The following is a 19,338-nucleotide window of genomic DNA, read 5'->3' as shown; positions in this document are numbered from 1 at the left end:
TAATTTTACTAAATGCTAAGGATACAGACCAAAATGAAAGAGATCTTGCTTGCAGAGTTTATATTCTAACAGTAAAGAATATCTATGTTTAGATATGTATTTAGACTTGATGTGATAGATAATAAAGTCATTATCAACTTCTAAATAGAATGGCATAATGAAAAGGAAGCAAAGGGTTCAGAATGTAAATCATTCTGTAAGTAACACTGCAATATAAAGTGCTTATTGCAATAATTAAAGGTTAGAACTGGATAGTGCATAAGAAAGATATGCTTGTTCATTGGTCTCTATTAGGCTAAAGGGAGTGCCTTTAAACTTTAAAATCTTTCCTAATTGATATTTAAGCAGAAAACAATCATTAGATAGGAATAAAAAGTCAACAAGCAAATATAGTAGTATCTGTATACACTACCCAAGTGAGTTAATATTACATCTTGAACCTCCATGCCTTTGAATGGGATTCTTCTTTTTACCTTCACAGAACAGCTCAGGTGCTCATTTCCTATTTGGAGACCTATCTTGATGTTCTCAGTTGTTATTGCTACTCTGGAACCCTAATTACTTTCTATATTTTGTGTGTGTGTGTGTGTGTGTGTGTGTGTGTGTGTGTGTGTAAAACATTTAGTTTAAATTTATACAAGGAGGTAGGAATGAGAGAAGAGAGCAAGCATTTATTCAATGCATTTCCTTTTTATTGGAAGTGACTAATGCAGGATTTTTTTGCCTGATTAAACAAATCTGTAATGGGTCTTGTCTTTCTTGTCAACTCCCTAATTTTACAGATGAGAAAATTGTGGCCCATGCAAGTTAAGTGTCTTGCCCAGGGTCGCACAGGTTGTGTCATGAAAAAATTGAACCACCATCTTTCAAGTCTGGACTCAATCCTGTTTCCTACTGGTTTAATAGTTTACAAATCGCTAAAATGAATATTATGGATTTTCCAGGGGATATGAGAGTAGGGGAGTTTTGGCAATCAAGAAATAAACTAAGTACTTTTCAAAGTTTTAAGAAGTAATGACTACTTACTTGCCAAAATAAGGCAAAGCATAACAACAGCTAATAGCAGTTGAGACAACAGATCAAAAAGTCAAAACCACAAATGAAATTCCCATTTCTACACGGCAATGGCGTTCACTGCTACTGAAATAACCTTTACTGTCTAAATTCTTATTAATCAGTGTGCATAATAAGAATCATTCATCCATGCAAAAGGACCAAGCAACATAAAAAGAAATAATGAAGAACAATTGCTCAATTAAAATCCGATGAAATGAGTTTAACAATAAAAGTGATAGTTTGTTAAAATTAATAACATCTTTGAAAGAAGCCAGGAAGTTAACAGCTTGCTTTACCAGTTTTACAACTAGCAGAAAATACATAAAGTTTTGAAATAAATAAAACTTAAAACTCACTAGGAAATCTACCTGAAAGACTTTATAACTAAAATGGCTATGAAATACACTTTTTCAAATTACTATTTAAGAAAATAGGAATTGTTTTGATTCTTCAGTGTCTCATATACTAAGCCAACCCTCTCTTCTGAATACTACTGTTTTGTTTTGTTTTTTAAATAAAATTCTCTATCCTATGTTCCACAATTCCACCAGAGTTGGGCCTTCTTTCTCACCAAAGGCTATGAAGTTTCCCACCTTCTTCAAAATCTTGTTCTAATAAATCTCTGACTTTTCCCTTCAATCTTTCTCCCATCTCCTCTATACAGGTCTTCCACACCCTTATATAAAAAATTAAAAAATCATTCTTCTTTACTCTTCATACCTTAAAAATCTAGATTTAGCCCTAAAATTCACAGTTCAAAAATAAAAATATATATATTTTTTGATATGGCCAATGTAAAAACTTGTTCTACTAGACTATGTATATGTCACAGTGGTGCTTTTTGTTGTGTCTCCCTCTCCCCTCGCCATGATGGGAGTGGGAAGATGAAAAGTTTTTCTCCAGTGTAAAATGAACTCAACTGAATGGGCACTGAATTCTACAATATGTGAAGCTCTTAAGAAGCTTCAATGCCACCTAAATACAGTGAATAGTTGGGCTTAATGCTAGGAAAATCTGAATTCAAGCCCAGTACTAGATGACATCAAAGACAGTGAAATTACAAGACTTTCTAACTCCAAGAACCTCAGTTTCTGTTCATTTGTTTTGATGGGGGGAGGAGGAGGAGAGGCAGTTGTTCAGCAGGTCAACAGATGAAAATATTCTAAGTATATAACACTGTATATAATAGTGGCAAGGAAGAGAGTCAAAGAAATCCCTCTGGCAAAATTTAAGGATTACACATCTAGAGTAAAAAACTACATGAATATATAGAAGAATTAAAGCAAGAGATTAAAGGTGAAATAAAGGACTGGAGGAAAGAATTCAAAGGAAATAAATAATCTCAAAGAAAAAGAAATAAACCTTATTTAAGCAATGCACTCACTTAAAAACTAGAATGAACTAAGCAGAGATCAATGACTCCATGAGACAAGAAATATTGGGGGGAGGGGAGAAATCAAAGAATTGAAAAAAATATTTTAAAACTTAAGTTATCCAGTATCAAAAATAACTCATTTAGAAAACAGGTTAAAAAGATACAATTTAAGAATCACTGGACTCCCTGAAAACCATGAATAAAAAAGTCTGAATATTATTTTTTAAATAATAAAAACAAATAAATGAAATGATGAAAAATGCTCAGATCTATCATCTACTAAAATCAAACAGAAGGCTAACAGAAAAATCTATCTATCACATCATGAAATAAATCCTTAAAAGTGCAATAAGTGTTGCAGACAGAATCCAGAGCTATCTTCTCCAAAACAAAACAAAACAAAAAAACAAAACAAACAAAAAACCGCAAAACACCCATATTAAAGCAATTTAAGCACTAAGAAGTCACAGTCAGAATCCCAAAACCTGGTAACTTTTATTATAAATGAGAAAGCACCAGGATATATAACAGGCAAGTAGATAGCACAGTTGTTAAGAGGTTTTTATGGATTTAGGAAGATTGGCCTCACATGCTTATTAGTTGTATGACCCTTGGAGAAGTCACTTAATCTGTCTGCCTCAGTTTTCTTAAACAAAAAATGGGTACAATATTAACACCTCCTTCCCAAAGTAGCCGTAAAGACAAAATGAAGTATTATGTATAAAGCCCTCTGTAAATTTGTAAAGTATTTTATATATAAATTTTAGCTATGATTATTATTCTAAAGGCAAAAATATAGTCTTCCAATCACACAATATTGAACTGAACTAGTACAATTAACTTGTTTTAAAGAACAAATAATTGCTTGAGCTGTCAAAAGTCACTCCTGCTTCTAAAGACAAAAGATCAGATACTTCTTGTTAAATAATCAAAATTTAGATACTCATACAACTGTGACCTCATCAGAGTTGTTACACACACTCACTGGTACAGGTCACAACCCCTGCATACCTACCAATCTAGTTCATAGTTCCCATTCATATTTTCTCATAAATTTTCTACATTATTTTTACATGTAACTGAGAAAAATTAAGTTTTTTAAAATATCTTTTACAGTGTAAAGAGTAAACCAAAGTAATAGTAGTAACAACCAACATACAATTTTTCCAAGTACTTTCTCCACAATAACACTATGAGGTAGAAGATACAAAGAGTATTTGGAATGGAAATAAGTTCAGAAAGGTTAAGTAGCTCCAGAATCTCAGCCTGAGAGGGCTCAGAGATCATTTTATTCAACAATTGTCAAACAAAGTATGAGTTACTTAACCATTACTTGAAAACCTCAAGAGGAAGTAGATAGTGCCATGGCTAGAAAGCTGGAGTCAGGAAGATCTAAGGTTCAAATCCAGCCTCACATTCTTACTAGCTGTGGGATACTCAACCTAGATCTCACTTTAACTCAGCTACCTCATTTGTAAAATAAGGCACCCAATATCATAGGGTTTTTGTGATGAAAAAAATAAACTAATATTTGTAAAGCACTCTTTCAAACCTTAAAAGTGCTACATAAATATGAGTTTATGCTGCTTGCTATTTTTCTAGCAGGGGTTCTTGATTTTTTATGTCATGTATCACTTCAGTAGTGTGGTAAAGGTTCCTTTCAAAATATGTTTTAAATGCATACAAAACATATATTTTTATAAAAGAAATCAATTACACAGAAATATTAGTTATTTTTTAAAATAGCATTTAATTTTTTCCAAATACATGCAAAAATACATCTTTGCAAAACCTTGTGTTCCAAATTTTTCTCCCTCTCCATCCTTCCCCCCACCCAAGACAGTAAGCAGTCCAATATAGGTTAACTTGTACAATTCTTCTAAACATATTTCCATTTTCATCATGCTGCAAGAAAAATCGGATCAAAATGGGGAAAAGAAACACAAGAAAAGGAAAAAAATTAAACAAATAAACAACAAAAAGATGAAAATGCTATTTTGATCCATACTCAGTCTCCACTTTGGATGTGAATGGCACTTACTATCACAAGTTATAGAAATAGTTATCAAAATATTTGTTTTTAAAGTTGAGAATCCAGGCTAAGAACCTCTGCTCTATAGTAAAAGACTACTACTTCCCCAAACAGCTTATGTTACTTTGGATTAGCTGCAAAATTATCCTTAAAGTCAAAATTAGTCTCTTAGTCCTTTCTATCCATTACACCTTGATTCTGTCCCCTAGCACCAAGCAGAATGATAAAATAACAAGATGAAAACAAAAAAGAATTGAAAATAGGGCAATTCTAAGGACAACTAACTAGGTGGTGGAGTGGATAGAGCACCACCCCTGAAGTCAGGAGGACATGAGTTCAAATCTAATCTGATACTTAACACTTCCTAGCTGTGTGATAGTGGGCAAGTCACTTAACTCTAATTGCCTCAGGAAAAAAAATGAGAATAGGGCAATTTTGTTAGTTACTATGTGATAATTTTAATATATTTATTTTTTTATTTTAATTCAAAATTTTTTAATATGCTTATTTTTAAATTGTGTAACAATTTAGGGTTTTATATGCATCTCTCTGTACACTGAAATAGTTGCATGTTAATGATGAAGTTTATCATGAAAAAAAAAAATCCTATTTTCTCTTCCACATAACAGTCCTTAAATTACTAAAAGATAGCTATTTCATATCATGTCATTTCTAAGTGTGTACTCTTCAAATTGAATACCTCCAGGTTCCTTCGATTGTTCCTCAAATGACATGGTATTTAGGGTTCTCATCATCCTAAGTCATTCTTCTTTAGAATTTATCTAGTTCACCAATGTCCTTCCTAAAACTTGATACCCAGAAATGAAGATGATACTCCAGATACGGCCTGTCTAAGGAATCATCATCATCATAATAATCACCAACACAGAATTTTAAGTTGGATGGGACTCTAGTCACTTAATCCAATATCTAAAAGGAATCCCCATTACAAAATACTTAATAAATAAATATCAACCTTTGACTGAAAACTTCCAAGAACAATCCCTACCTATTTCAAAGGAGTCCATTCTGTTTTTAAATTTGATCTCACTAAAGCCTAACAACCTTATTCTGAGTTAGGCATTACCACCACCCTCATTTTCTGGATGAGGGCCCTGAGGCTAAGAGAGTTGTTAATTTGCCCACAGTAACACAGTAAAGTGTCTAAAGTAGAAGATTCTGACTCCAAGTCAAGTTTTGTATTGGATTACTCAGAGTGCTATTCTTGAAATTCACAAAACTGGTTGAATTACATGATTATATTTTGAGTAGCGACTTTGGTAATATTATGTTAAATATCAGGAGTAAAAAGATGAAAAAAAATTTTTTTAAATATCTGTTCTTTCAAGCAGTATACTATCTACACAAGAGGAAGATTTATAAGCAAGATATAAGGAATGAGATTAGAGTTGAGGAATCAAAGTATTATTTAAAAAATAGTAACATCCCTTTAAGTTGGAAGGGGTATCAGAAAAGACCTAAAGGAAAAGAACTGTATTTGAAGAGAAGAATTTTGGTATTAGGAGTTAACCTGAACAAACTCACAGTCAATGGAAAGCAAGATAAGATGGGAAACCAAGAGGACAGTATGACAGGAATATAGAATGTATAAATGCAAGTACAGTGGGGAAAAATGCTGGAAAGATCAAGTGATCCAGAGTGAACTTAACCATGATAATATCAAGGTTTTTTATAAAAGTGTAATGTCTGGTTATTAACCTTTCACACATCCCATTTACCCAGCAAGTAATTCTTCCTTTCTTAGGGTTATCACAGGCAACCTCTTGTTTGCATTCGAATAGCCACTCACCCTAATTCACAATGGACTAGGGTAATAGCCTAACTGGTTTCCCAGCCTAATCTTTTTTTCTCCCCCTCCAATTAACTGTATATATTTCAGAGAAATTAATCTTCCCCAAGCATTATTTTCAGCAGGTCATTTCCTTCTCCAAAAACTTTTATGACTTCCCCTTGCAGAAAGAAGAATGTTCAAATACCTCAACCTGGTACTCAAGACTTTCTCCAACCTAATCTTAAACCTATCCATGTTTATCTTTCACTACTTCTCTGCACAAATAAATCCTGTGTTTCAGGTCAAACCTGTCTACTTATTACTAAACTGCATTCCTCAGCTTACTGCAATGCTCTAATTCTTATCTAGATCCCACACACCCCAGAAAAGCCAGCTCAAGTTTCTACCTGGTTTTCTGAACTTTTGTCTAAATATCCCAATGCACAGTGATCTCTTCTCATTTCTTAATTTCTATCGTATTTATTTGCAGCAATCATTTGGCACTTGCAACTTCATTCAAAAAAAAAAGTTTGTTCAAAGGAAACTAAACACCAACTTCAAAAACAAATAATGTTCTAGGAAAACATAATGAATTCCTAACAGGTAGAAGAAAGGCAGGTGAGTATAGGGCAAAATCATATACTGTCACTGTATTGAATATTCTTGCCTTTTCAATGGAGTAAAAAGATGGGGATCAAAGATGTGGCAGAGGCACAATTCATAGAAATGACAAAAGCAAAGATGTCAAAACCAGGCTTGCCCAATTATACTGGAACTAGATTAAAGTGTAACTGGGAAACATTTAATAAAATAAATAAAATCACAACATAGCTAAGATTAATTTGTGGTTTTCTAAGTCAATATTCAGCCTGCAGTGTTAAATTTCTTTTTTAGTTTGATAGCATTAGCCTAAAGGACAGATTATCAGGAATTGTGTAAAAAAAAAAAAAAAAAAAAAAAAAAAAAAAAAAAAAAAAAAAAAAAAAAAAAAAAAAAAAAAAAACTTTGTTAAATTCTCTCATGGTTGTCAAACTTTGGGGTTTCAGGACTCCCTTACAGTCTAAAAAACGAACAGCTAGTTGGCCCATTGGATAGAATGTCTGGCCAGGGGTAAGGAAGACTCATCTCCCCGAGTTCAAATCTGACCTCAGACACATTGTAGCTATGTGACCTTGGACAAGTCACTTAACCCTGTTTGTCTCTATTTTATCACCTGTAAAGTGAGCTAAAGGAAAAAGTAAAAAGACATGACTGAACAAAAATAAATACTTTTTAAAATTATTAAGGATCCCAAGAATTTTTGCTTATGTAGATTATATAACTATTGATACTTACCTTATCTAAAATTAAAATCTTAGTATTATTATGAAAATAATTTTATCTCACAGATGCCTTAAAAGGTTCAGAGACTCAAATCCCTATAAGACACTTTTAGAATAGCTGCTCTAATTTAATTGGAGAATCAATCATCTCATTTGATCTTTATAATAACCCTGTCCAACAGATACTTTTATTACAACCATTTTAACCGAAGAGGAAACTGAGGTTTTTGCCCAAGGTTTCATTATTAGTGTCTGCAATGGGGTTCAAACCAAGGTTTTCCCTACTATCAGCTAATAATAACTAATAAACACTTGTAATGTTCCTACCATATGCTAGACATGCTAAGCACTGAGAATACAAAAAGAGTCTGCCCTCAAAAATTTTAACAATCTAAAGGAAAGACAGCATGTAAAAAACACAAAGCAAGCTACATACAGGATTAATAGGGAAAAAATTAACAGAGAGAAGATAATTAAGAGAGATTGGGGAAAGCTTCCTGTAGAACATTCGGACTTAAAAAGAAGCCAGGGAGATCAGTAGAGTGATTCAGAGAAGAGTGAATTACAAGAATGGGGAACAGTCAGTGAAAATGCCTCAAGCCAAAAGATAAAAGTGTCTAGTTCATGGGACAACCAGGAGGCCAGTCAATGAATTAGAGTATGAAGAGGGGAATAAATGTTAGAAGACTGGACAGATGGGAAGAGGGCAGATTATAAAGGGCTTTAAAAGTGGAGAATGAAGGAGGAGTGGACTTTTAAAGACAGACACTAAATTTGGATGAGTTAGGCTCAAAATTTAACAAAAGAAAAGGAATGGATTGGATGGCTTTTCAAAAATGATAAAACTCCTTTAACAATTCTAAATTTCTCCCCAGAAACAAAGACTCATCTGTTTAAAAAAAAAAAACAATATTTTACTACTAGAGTTGTCATATGACTTCAAGGCATATGATAATACATTCTCCAAAGGATCAAAACTGAATACTACAGAAGACACTGGAGAGAAGTATAATGGTTGTGATGAATTTATAATATGTAATAAATAGAAGGGAAACCTGAAATGAGAGCTAAGAAAGAAATTTATAAGCATACAAGAACTTCAAAAAGGATGTGCTAGTCACATATTGGAGCAAATAAGAACCAACGGAACAGCTGAAGTGGCCCACCGGTAACCCAGCAATGTCAAAGGAAAACAAGGAAGGTTCACAATTCCACCCATACATTGGATATATTACATCTACATGGGAGAGAAAAATACAAGAAAAAGATATGGCAACATGGACCTCCCAAACACCATTTATCAGGCTCCTATTATTCATGACGGGTTAGTTTGTGATTTTCCTAAGAATTAATGCATCTGTTCTCTTGGTGATTTTATTTTCAACATGTAATGAAATTGAGGATCAAAAATTAATTAGATACAGAGAAATAAATAGCCCTGAACTCACATTTGCAACAAAAAGAAACCTACCAAGATTCATCTGAGCTGTTTAACAAGTGGGTATTTCAGAAAGCCATCTTTCTTGAATATGCATTTATGAAAGATATTTTCTATAGTTCGAACGTGAGCTCCTTTAGGACAGAGAATGTTTTTGTCATTTTTGTATTCCCATTACTTAGCACAGTACCTGCCACACATAGTAAGAGTTTAGTAACTATTTATTAACTGATTAATCATTTTGTTTGAGCTGATTAAAAACTGGAATTCATGAACCAGCTACACCCAGGGAAAGAACTCTGAGAGATGACTAAGAACCATTACATTGAATTCCCAATCCCTATATTTTTGCCTGCCTGCATTTTGGATTTCCTTCACAGGCTAATTGTACAATATTTCAGAGTCCGATTCTTTTTATACAGCAAAATAACGGTTTGGTCATGTATACTTATTGTGTATCTAATTTATACTTTAATATATTCAACATCTACTGGTCATCCTGCCATCTGGGGGAGGGGGTGGGGGGAAGGAGGGGAAAAATTGGAACAAAAAGTTTGGCAATTGTCAATGCTGTAAAATTACCCATGCATATAACTTGTAAATAATAAAAAGCTACTAAAAAAATACATTTTACTTTTAAGTGTTAATTTAAAAAAAAAACAAAAAACTGGAGTTCAGGTGCTGTTTATTGCTAAGGACAGAGACAGGCCAGTATGTCTATAACAGATTGTACAGAGACAGGTGAAGCCAAAGTTAAAATCAAGTTTTAGTTTCCTTTATAATCCAATTTTTTTTGTTTTGGCCTATTTTTTTATTTTTATGCATTTAAAAGTACTATTCTGAGACAGGGTCCACAGGCTTCATCCAATTATCAAAGGAGTGCACAGCACAAAAATAGATCAAGGACTCCTGCACTAAAGCTTCTTGAGCAAAGGAGTAATATGATCAGATTTGTTAATTAGGACTATTGATATGGCAGAAAAGATTAGAAATAGGAGACTAGAGGGAAGGAAGTGCATTAATAAACTATAATTATTCAGGCAAGAGATAATGAAAGACTTGACCCAAAAGGTGAAGAGTAAGTGAAACAGACAAAAACTTAGAGATATACGGTGGAGCTAGAATTCACAAAACTTAGCAACTGAGTTAAATGGCCTGGGAAGAGACAAGAATACTGGATAACATGTTTTTTTTTTTGTTTGTTTTGTTTTTTAAAGAAGTCTGACTATAAAGGGAAACACAATAGCTTGAGGTCTTCAACTATACCATGCAGAAAACCTCTAAATCTCAAATATTTAGTTCTGAATTCTTTAAATTCTAGTCCCACATCTCCACATGGTTCCTTCTCTAATGTTTCATCAGTCAATCAATAAACAAACATTTATTACCTGTTTACAATGTTCCAGATACAGTAATAAGCTGGTACAATTGTTTGTGGCTTTGGCCAAAAGCAGAAACAGAACGTGTCTGCAAAACTTCCATTCTAATTGATCTTTTATTATTATTATTATTATTATTATTATTTTTATTATAGCTTTTTATTTACAAGATATATGCATGGGTAATTTTTGAGCACTGATCCTTGCAAAACCTTCTGTTCCAACTTTTCCCCTGCTTCCCCCCACCACCTCCCATAGACCGCAGGTAGACCAATACATGCTAAATATGCTAAAGTATATGTTAAATACAATATATGTATACATATCCATAGTTATTTTGCTGCACAAGAAAAAATGGACTTAGAAATAAGGTAAAATTAACCTGAAAAGGAAATCAAAAATGCAAGCGGACAAAAACAGAGGGAAGTGGAAATGCTATGTTGTGGTTCACATTCATTTCCCAGAGTTGTTCATTCTAATTAATCTTACAATTCCAGTACCTCAAAATCAAAATATTCAAAGCTTTCCCAAGCCTGCTCATTCTTATATCGTAATGATTTCTGTCGGTGGCACTAACAATCAGCTTCTCTCTCTCTCTTTTACAACCTTAGTGTCATTACTTAATTCTTTCTTCCCTCAAGATTTGGAAAGGCCATCTAGTATTATATCTGACATAAAACCTCCATTACAAATTCCCCAATAGATAATTATAGAGCCTTCAAAGATCTATAACAAAAGGAAAAACTACTTGAGGGGAGGCCATTCAATTTTGAAATAGCTCAGTTGAGAAATGTTTCCTTACAGATGAATGCAATGCAAAGTTATTGTGTGATTTAAAAATTATGACAATTTCAAAGAAATCTGAGAAGATAAGTATAAACTAATGAAAAATGAGGTGAACAGAACCATGAAAACACTGCCCTTGTTTCTGCCTTTGAGATCAATGACAAAAATTTAATACTTGAAGATTTGTAGAAAAAAGAATATTCTCCTACTGCCATGGCCAAATTTTCTCTTTCCAGGCTAACTTCAGGTTCTTTCAAACATTCTCTGCTTCATCCTGGACCTTCCTCTAGATATTACCCAACTTATCAAGATCATTCTTAAAACCTGGTAATTAGAACTATGAACACAATACTTCATATGTGTGATGAATAACTAAGGCAACCAGAGATTGCTACCCTTAAAACAATTATTTTTTTTAAAGCTTATAATTTTCAAAACATATGCATAGATAATTTTTCAACATTGACCCTTGTATATAGCCTTTTGTTTCAAATTTCCCCTTCTTTCCCCCCATCCCCTTCCCCTAGATGGCAAGCAATCCAATATGTTGTACATATTAAAATATAAAAACAATTTTGTATTATAATTGGTTTGTTTAAAATGAAAAAAAAGGAAGAAAAATCCAGCAAAACTAACCATTATATTGAAAAAAATCTGACATTCCTTTGAATGTTGCACACCAGTGCATTCCCAGCCCCCACAACTATCTCTGCAAAGGGTAAAGGGAAAAGGCTCAGTTTGTTCTTCTTAACATTGCTACATTCATTTTCAATTGTTCTGTGGTGGTGATCCTTTCTATTTACATACTGTCATTGTGTATTGTTTTTTTTCTGAGTCTTATCAACTTTGTTCTGCACATAAGTCAATGTTTGTTTCTCTATGTTGATCATATTACTCATTTCTTATATTAACAGTTAATATTCTATTACATTTAGGTGTCATCATTTGTTTAGCCATACCCAAATGATAGGTATCTACTCTGTGTCCAGTTTCTTACAACCACAAAAAGTGATGCTATATATACTTTTTTTTTTTTGGCCATTTATCAATGACAACTTGGAGTATATACCTAATAGAAAGCATTTGAATCAAAAGGGAAGGACATTTTAGTCATTTTATCTGCATAATTCCAAACTGTTTTCCAGAAAGGTGTACTAAGTAATTCACAGCTCTACCAATGATTCATTAATGTGCCAGTCTTTACAATAGACAGATACACACATTAGAATATTCCTCTCTTTTGTCAAATTTACCAATTTGCTGGGTCTAAGTTGAAACCTCAGATGCTATTTTGATTTGTTTTTTTTTTTTATTATTATCATCAGTGACTTGTAGCATTCCTACCATAAAATTAAAATCCTACCAAAAAATATTGTCAAACAGCATTATTTGGGAAAATGTTACAAAGGATGCATAACTTGGTTTTTTTTTTATTTATATACAAGTACTCAATTTAAGTAAAAGAATAAGAATCTCTAAAAATGTGTAAAGCCCAATACCATCAAGCCTGCCATAACTATGATTTAGTTTAAAAGTCTATCAATAGGCAACTGTTGATTTATAGACTTCATTTTAAAGAAATTCCTAGATATTCATATTATGTGCTGGGATTGATATTCATCTCAAACAAAAATGCCCTATAACTGCAACAAGAACAATTCAAAACACAAAGTATATTTAGCAAGGTAGTGTACATTAAGATCCAAAGAATTAAGCCAAGAATTTTTAAAAATTTTATCAATTAGTAATCATTTATTAGGCCCTCACTGTATACTAAGCAATGCTAAGTCCTAAGGATAAAGACAACAATGAAAGGGAAACTATGATATTATATGTTCAATTCTATATAAACTTTTATTATTTACATAAAAGGCATAAAAACAAAACTTCTTTCAAAAAGTTATAACTCCTTCAATATTCCTGCCACTCATGCAGAATTAGGGATAATAAACTGGTAGCTTTTTTAATAAGAGCTCTTGATTTTTACATGCATATGTAAATGTCCAAATATATGTACATGTATATGAATTTCCTCATGGGGAACATGCTATATGCAATCTTTTAATATCTGCTATAATATACCATATGCATACTTTATGTCCAAACTTCTAATTAGTATGACTTCTTTCAAAAAATACACTAAACAAATCTCTAAATGGGAGAATAGCTGTTAATCTCTACTATTCCATAATGGAGAATACCAACTAAGGAAAAGAATAAAAACAAGATTTGTGATTTGTCTGGTATGAAATTACCAGGTGAAAAAACTCTTCTAACAAGGGGAAGGTCCCATTTCTACTCTACCATGTGTTTCCTATAGAGCACAGACTGAAAGTACAAATATTTTAGATTAGATAACATTATCACATATTAAGATCATGCTGTTGCTTTTATTTCTAATACTTTTATTATCATTATAATAAACTTTGATTAAATGGCAGAGGCAGTATGATATAGTGAAGTCAGCCTTCAGGTTAGGTGTGATCCTTGGCAAGTCACTTAAACCTTGGAGACAGACTCTCTTCAAGAGTCTAAGTTGCTTAAAAGGTGTTGGTTGACCCACCAGTTTAGATATTGATTTAACTTACAATATTATTTTTTCTGGTTATACATGTATATTAATTTTTAAATGCACATTTCTTTATGAATCATGTTGGGGAGAAAAATCAAAAGGGAAAAAAAACGCAAGAAGGAAAAAAAAAACAAGAAAAAGAAAAAACAGAGCATGTGTTCATTTGCATTCAGTTTCCATAGAATACTATTTGAAGTTCTAGTTGCTGCTCTTCATAAATGAAATGAGAACTGAAAAGAATAGACAAGGCAATTAAGTGGAAAAAAAGGCAGGTAAATTTTCACAGAAAAAAAAAAGACTAAAAAAATTAGGATTTTTTTCAACTTGAAATGATTAATAACAACAACAAAAATATTTGTATAGTACCTATTATTTGTCAAGCAGTGTGCACAACAACTCTGGAAGGTAGATGTTAACATAAGCTGAAAAGGACTACAAAGTCTTCAAAAATAAGGGTACATGAAAAAATGCCTGTTCTTTTCAATACATAAAAATCCTCTATCTTATCATGAAGATTTCTTCAATCAAAATAGCCTCACCTAACTCCTCCAGTAACATCTACTATGCATGCCACTTATTTGGTAACAAGCACACTCATGATATAGTATATTATAAATGAATTATACATAATCATGAGTGTTGATAGGTCAAATACCAAACTGACCTTAATTACTTTACCTTATTTTGTACGTTATTCAAAATAAGTTAGCAACACTACCACACTTCACAGAACACAAAATTCAATTAAACTGAAGGTGATAAATGGTAATTTAACTCACTGTTCAAATGAGTAGTCTGGAAAACCTTTACTCTTGAGTTAAGAGTTTGCTACATCTAAGAACAGTATTAGTTTGTGTTCTTGCAAGATGTTTCACTAAATTTAATTTTACAAAACTAAATTATTGTACGAGATGCTTTAAAAAGGTGAATTTCAGATCTGAAAACCATAGTTGTTTCAGATAAAGGCAGAAGGGTTGAAGATTTCATTTTCATTCTACAACAATTATTTCCTCTCTCTTTTTTAACTTTTAAAATAAGACCTAGTTTGTTTATTAATTTTTCTTTAGATTTTCATTTTTTTAATTAAAGCTTGTTATTTTTAAAACATATGCATGGATAATTTTTGAACATTGATCCTTGCATAGCCTTTTGTTCCGAATTTTCCCTTCCTTCCCCCCACTCCCTCCCCAGATGACAAGTAATCCAATATATGTTATACATGTTATAATATATACAATGATTATTTTAATTCTCAGACTACATAATTTTTTTAAAAATGACATCAAGTTAGAAGTGTTTTAGCATAGGAATAGCTAGGTGAAGCATTGGATGGAGCACCTGAGTTCAAATCCACTCTCAGACCTTACTAGCTATGTGACCCTAGGCAAGTCACTACAATACCATGCCCTCTACCCCCCCCAAAAAAGGTGTTTTAGCATAAAAGAATTTGAAATGTGAGTTCAAAAGTGCCTTAATACTGAAAAGAGGAAGTCAAGTTAACTAGCACTTATTAAGGGCCTACTGTGTACCTGGTACTGTGCTAAAAGCTGGGAATACCACAAAAAGAAGAAAGAAAAAGGAAAAGGAAGGAAGAAAAAGAAAGAAAATCAAGAAAAAGACTGGGGAACTAAATAAAATGGCACAGTGAAAAGAGCACAGGCCTTGGAGTCAGAAGGTCCTGAGTTCAAATTCAGCTCCAAACACTTGCTAGCCGTGTGACCCTGATAAAGTCACTAAAAAACCCTGATTGCCTAGCAAAAAGGGGGGGGGGGGGGGGGGAGAGAAAGAAATAAAAGAAAAAAAGTTTTTTCTTTCAAGGAGCTAACAACCTAATATGGGGGACAACATTCTAACTAATATGGACAAACGAGATAGGATAAATTTGAGATAACCTAATGGGTTAGGGAAACTTTAATGAGCAATCGGGAAATGCTAGCAGGCGAGATCTCAGATCCCAGCGAGACTTGAGGGAAGCCAGGTAAACCATGAGGAGAAAAAGTGCATTCCAGGCAAAAGGGAAAACCGGTGAAAACCAGCTGGAGAAAAAAAGTGCTGAATGTAGATTCTGAGAACTAGGATTCAAATCTTGCCACTTATTTAGCCACTCAGCACTACACAAAGTCCAGAGAATCAGCTATCTTTTTTGTTTCATGGACCCCCTTGGAGAGACTGGTGAAGTCTGTGGATCCTACTAAAATTATAAATTTCAGCCAGAGAGACAAGTGAAAATAAAAGATGCGGTTTTTTCCGTATAAGTACATAAACCCTCCTACTAGTTAGTAGCATTTCCTAGACCTTTAAAAATCGCAACTCGTCACAATTCTAGGAGGTAGTGTTTTTTTTTTTTTAAACCCTTTTTACAGGTGAGGAAACTGAGGCTCGAAGAAGTTTAAGTGACTTGCACGCAAATAAGTGTCCAAAGAAGAATCTGAATTCCAAGGGCAATACCAGCTATAAATCCAGAATTCCGTCGTCTTTTTACGTCTTGAAGGTTAATTCCAAGGGCCACAAGCACTGTTTTAAGCCCAAACCCCGCCGTTATTTCCAGTCAAATGGGCTTCTCTCCCAGCAAGGACGACCTCCAAAGCCTTTTCTTGGTCCCGTACGTGGACATTCAGAACAAGGTTTTTTTGTTTTTGTTTTTAAAGGCCGACGTGAGAAGAGGCCTGTGAGGACCCTGGCACCCAAGGTGGGAGGAAGGAGCCCGACCTCCTGACCTACCAGACAGACAACCACAAACGTAGCCAGAGGACGTACAGTAAAGGGGAGCTGTCCCGAGGTAAATGGGGAGCCCTTTCCCCCAAACCACGCCTCCTCCCCCCATCCCCGAAGTCCGGGGGGGGGGGAGGGCAGCGAGGGGGGCGGCACCTGACAGGCAAGGAGGAGACGGAAGTATCAGACCCTCACGTGGCGCGGAGGCCGGGAAGAGAAGGGGAGCAGCCCCCCCACACACGCACACCCCGGAGAGGTGGGGGAACCTCCCGCAGAACGCGAGAGGGTCACAGCGGCGCTCGCCAGGCACGCGACTGACCTGCCCCGGCCGCCGTGCGACCGACCTCTTCCAGCTGCCGCCGTCGCCGCTTTGCGCTCGAGCTCACGCCGCCGCCGCCGCCGCCTCCGCCTCCTCTGTCGCGCCCCGGGCAAGCCCCAGGCGCCCCATCACCACCCCACCCAACCTTTTCTACGCCGCCGCCTGTTTACAATGACTGGGACGGAACGGGGCCAGCCGGGCAACGCGCAAGCGCATCCCCTCCTCCCGCCGCTGCCGGCTTCCCCGGTAGCCTTTCCTCCCTTTGGACACACGGCGGAGGCCGTCAAAGTCACGACGCGCTGTGCCACTGCGCGGAGGATGCCGGGAGCTGTAGTATTCGAGAATTCGAGGCGCTCGGCTTGGCGAAGGAGCCTCCTTCCAGGCGATGAACTACAGTTCCCAGAGAGCATCGGCCGCGGCAGAGCGCGCACATCTCCAGCGTCTGCGCAGTGTGTAGCCCTTGGGGGAAGAGGGATATGCGGGGAGGGGGGAGTCCAGCGAGAGAGGCGTGAACGTGTAACTCGGAAGAAGTTTTTTTGGGAGAGCTAACCGAACTAGGTGAAAACAAGCCAGCTGGAACTTTCTTTTGGGTCCTATAGGGGCAAACGGCCTCCACCTGTACTCCTCCCACTGCCCCTGTGTTTTATTTTCCCTGCCCAGTTAACACCCGAGAAACTAGTTAACCTAGGTTAGGGTTAGGTTAGGTTAGGCGCCGTAGCGCCTAACCGGGGATGGGGCGCCTTCCTGGCCATGCGGAGGGTGGGGATCCCCAGAAGGCTAGTGGGTGGCGGTGCCAGAGGTGCAGCCGGCGGCCGGGCGGTCCTGACCTGCACCCCTGCCGCGGAGGCGGGGATTATGCAGAGCTAGAGACTGCGGGGGGAGGGGAGAAGGCAGTGGCGGGCGGGCGGGCGGGAGAACTGAGCCCATACGTACCGTCAGATAGACGTGTCCTGCCTTGGCCCACCAGCTTACCTTGGAATTCAGACTGGGGAGCCTGATCCCATCCACACACAGCACGCAGATTTAGATGAATGAATCATGAGAAATAACGAGCAAGACTGTCTACAAAGTTGGTAAAATAATAACTGGAGAATCGGGAAACGCCATAAAGATGCTAAATGCGTCCATAAAAGATGAAAATCAGCCGTCTGGGGTAAATTTTACGGAAGAGCTTTTTGAAAACTGGAAAGACTTTTTCATGGAAAGAGATAGTCATCCCTCATCTTTCCTTGGATGATTGCATTCTCATATTTATAACAATGTTTCTCTAATTGCATTCTCCTCTCCACTTCCTTCCACCACCACCACCACTGCACACACAAAGTGAGCATTCATCAAAATTCTTTTCTTCCTTTTACTTCTAATAGACTTTCCCTTCAAAATATCTATCACCTGCTTCTCTAGCTCCGACCATCAGCTCTCTGAATAATTCTCTGGATTTCCCCAATTAGCTTAGATAGACATCTAAAGCTGAATTCAAAATTTTATCTTAATTCCTCAGGACTTTTACTGTTAAAATTCATTTGTATATAGCACTTAGAAATGAATAAAATACGAGTATTATCACTCCTCGTTTTAGAGATTAAGAAACTGGACGTCATTTCTTGTACATTATGACAACTATGGAAATGTTTAAAAGAATTGCGCATATTTAATCTATCAGATGGCTTGTTGTTTGGAGGACTGGGGGAGATAAGAGAAGGAAGGAGAAAAATTTGGAACACAAAATTTCACAAAAATGAAGGTTAAAAACAATCTTTACGTGGATTTGGAAAAATAAAACATTATTAAAAAAAAAATAGACAATCAGAAAAGTTAAGTGACTTACCCTAGATCCAACATAGTAAGTACTGGAACTGTAATTCAAATCCAGGTGTCTTGACTTAAGTCCATTAAGCACTTTACATTATTCTACCAGGCTCTTCCTACCCAGATAGAACTTGAAAATAATTTCTAACTCCTCCCTCTTCCCCACCCCCTGCAATCTAATCATGTGTTGCCTCATTGAACTAGAAAATGTCAGAACTGGAAGGGACCGATTCTGCCTTTATCTATTCCCAGCCTAGGCATTCTCATTGCCCTGTATGATATCCTCCAAAATCTGTCTTTAAGGTAGTGTATTTTGTTCAGTAGTACTTGGTGAATAAAGTAAAAGTAGTTGTTGGTTTTTTTTGTTGGTTTTTTTTTTTAAAGTAAGATACATAGAAAGATAATTTAAAGTGAAGGTAAATAGGGCATTTTTCTCTAGGAATGATGAGATCCTGAGTGGTGTGTTGTAAAGAGAGAAACTAAAGAATTGATCCCTGAGGCAAGCAGGGAGAAAGCACTGATAGTGATCAGTTTAGCTCCATAGTCTCATTCTTTGGGGATGTAGTCCAGTCAGAAATCCAAGTTATGTGAAAACTCTGAGGCCCACCCTCTATAGAGATCTCAAGCAGTCTCATTTTGCCATGTCCTGTTAAAAATCCCAGTTATGTGTATGACATTAAATTTTTCCTATAAAATCTACTTATGGTCTGACCCAGAGCTGCTGCCTTTCTTTGGGTCAGTCTACC

The 19,338-nt window shown here is 35.7% G+C and overlaps 1 protein-coding gene across 2 annotated transcripts in view; it reads right to left on the bottom strand.

The window, feature by feature from the left end:
• Window positions 1–18,759, bottom strand: part of RALBP1 (ralA binding protein 1) — a 48,675-nt gene extending 29,916 nt beyond the window's left edge. The window contains exon 1 of one of the 2 annotated variants that reach the window (XM_031946642.1): window positions 18,612–18,759. The gene's annotated coding sequence lies outside the window, so the exon portion shown is untranslated. Of the gene's footprint in view, window positions 1–16,783; window positions 16,957–18,611 lie in introns of those variants that run through there. The other variant, XM_031946641.1, reaches the window with a different exon arrangement.
• Between the last annotated feature and the right edge of the window lie 579 nt (window positions 18,760–19,338).

This window comes from Sarcophilus harrisii, chromosome 1 (genome assembly GCF_902635505.1).
Source record: "Sarcophilus harrisii chromosome 1, mSarHar1.11, whole genome shotgun sequence".
Classification (NCBI taxonomy): domain Eukaryota; kingdom Metazoa; phylum Chordata; class Mammalia; order Dasyuromorphia; family Dasyuridae; genus Sarcophilus; species Sarcophilus harrisii.
This window is presented reverse-complemented; position numbering and strand designations above follow the sequence as displayed.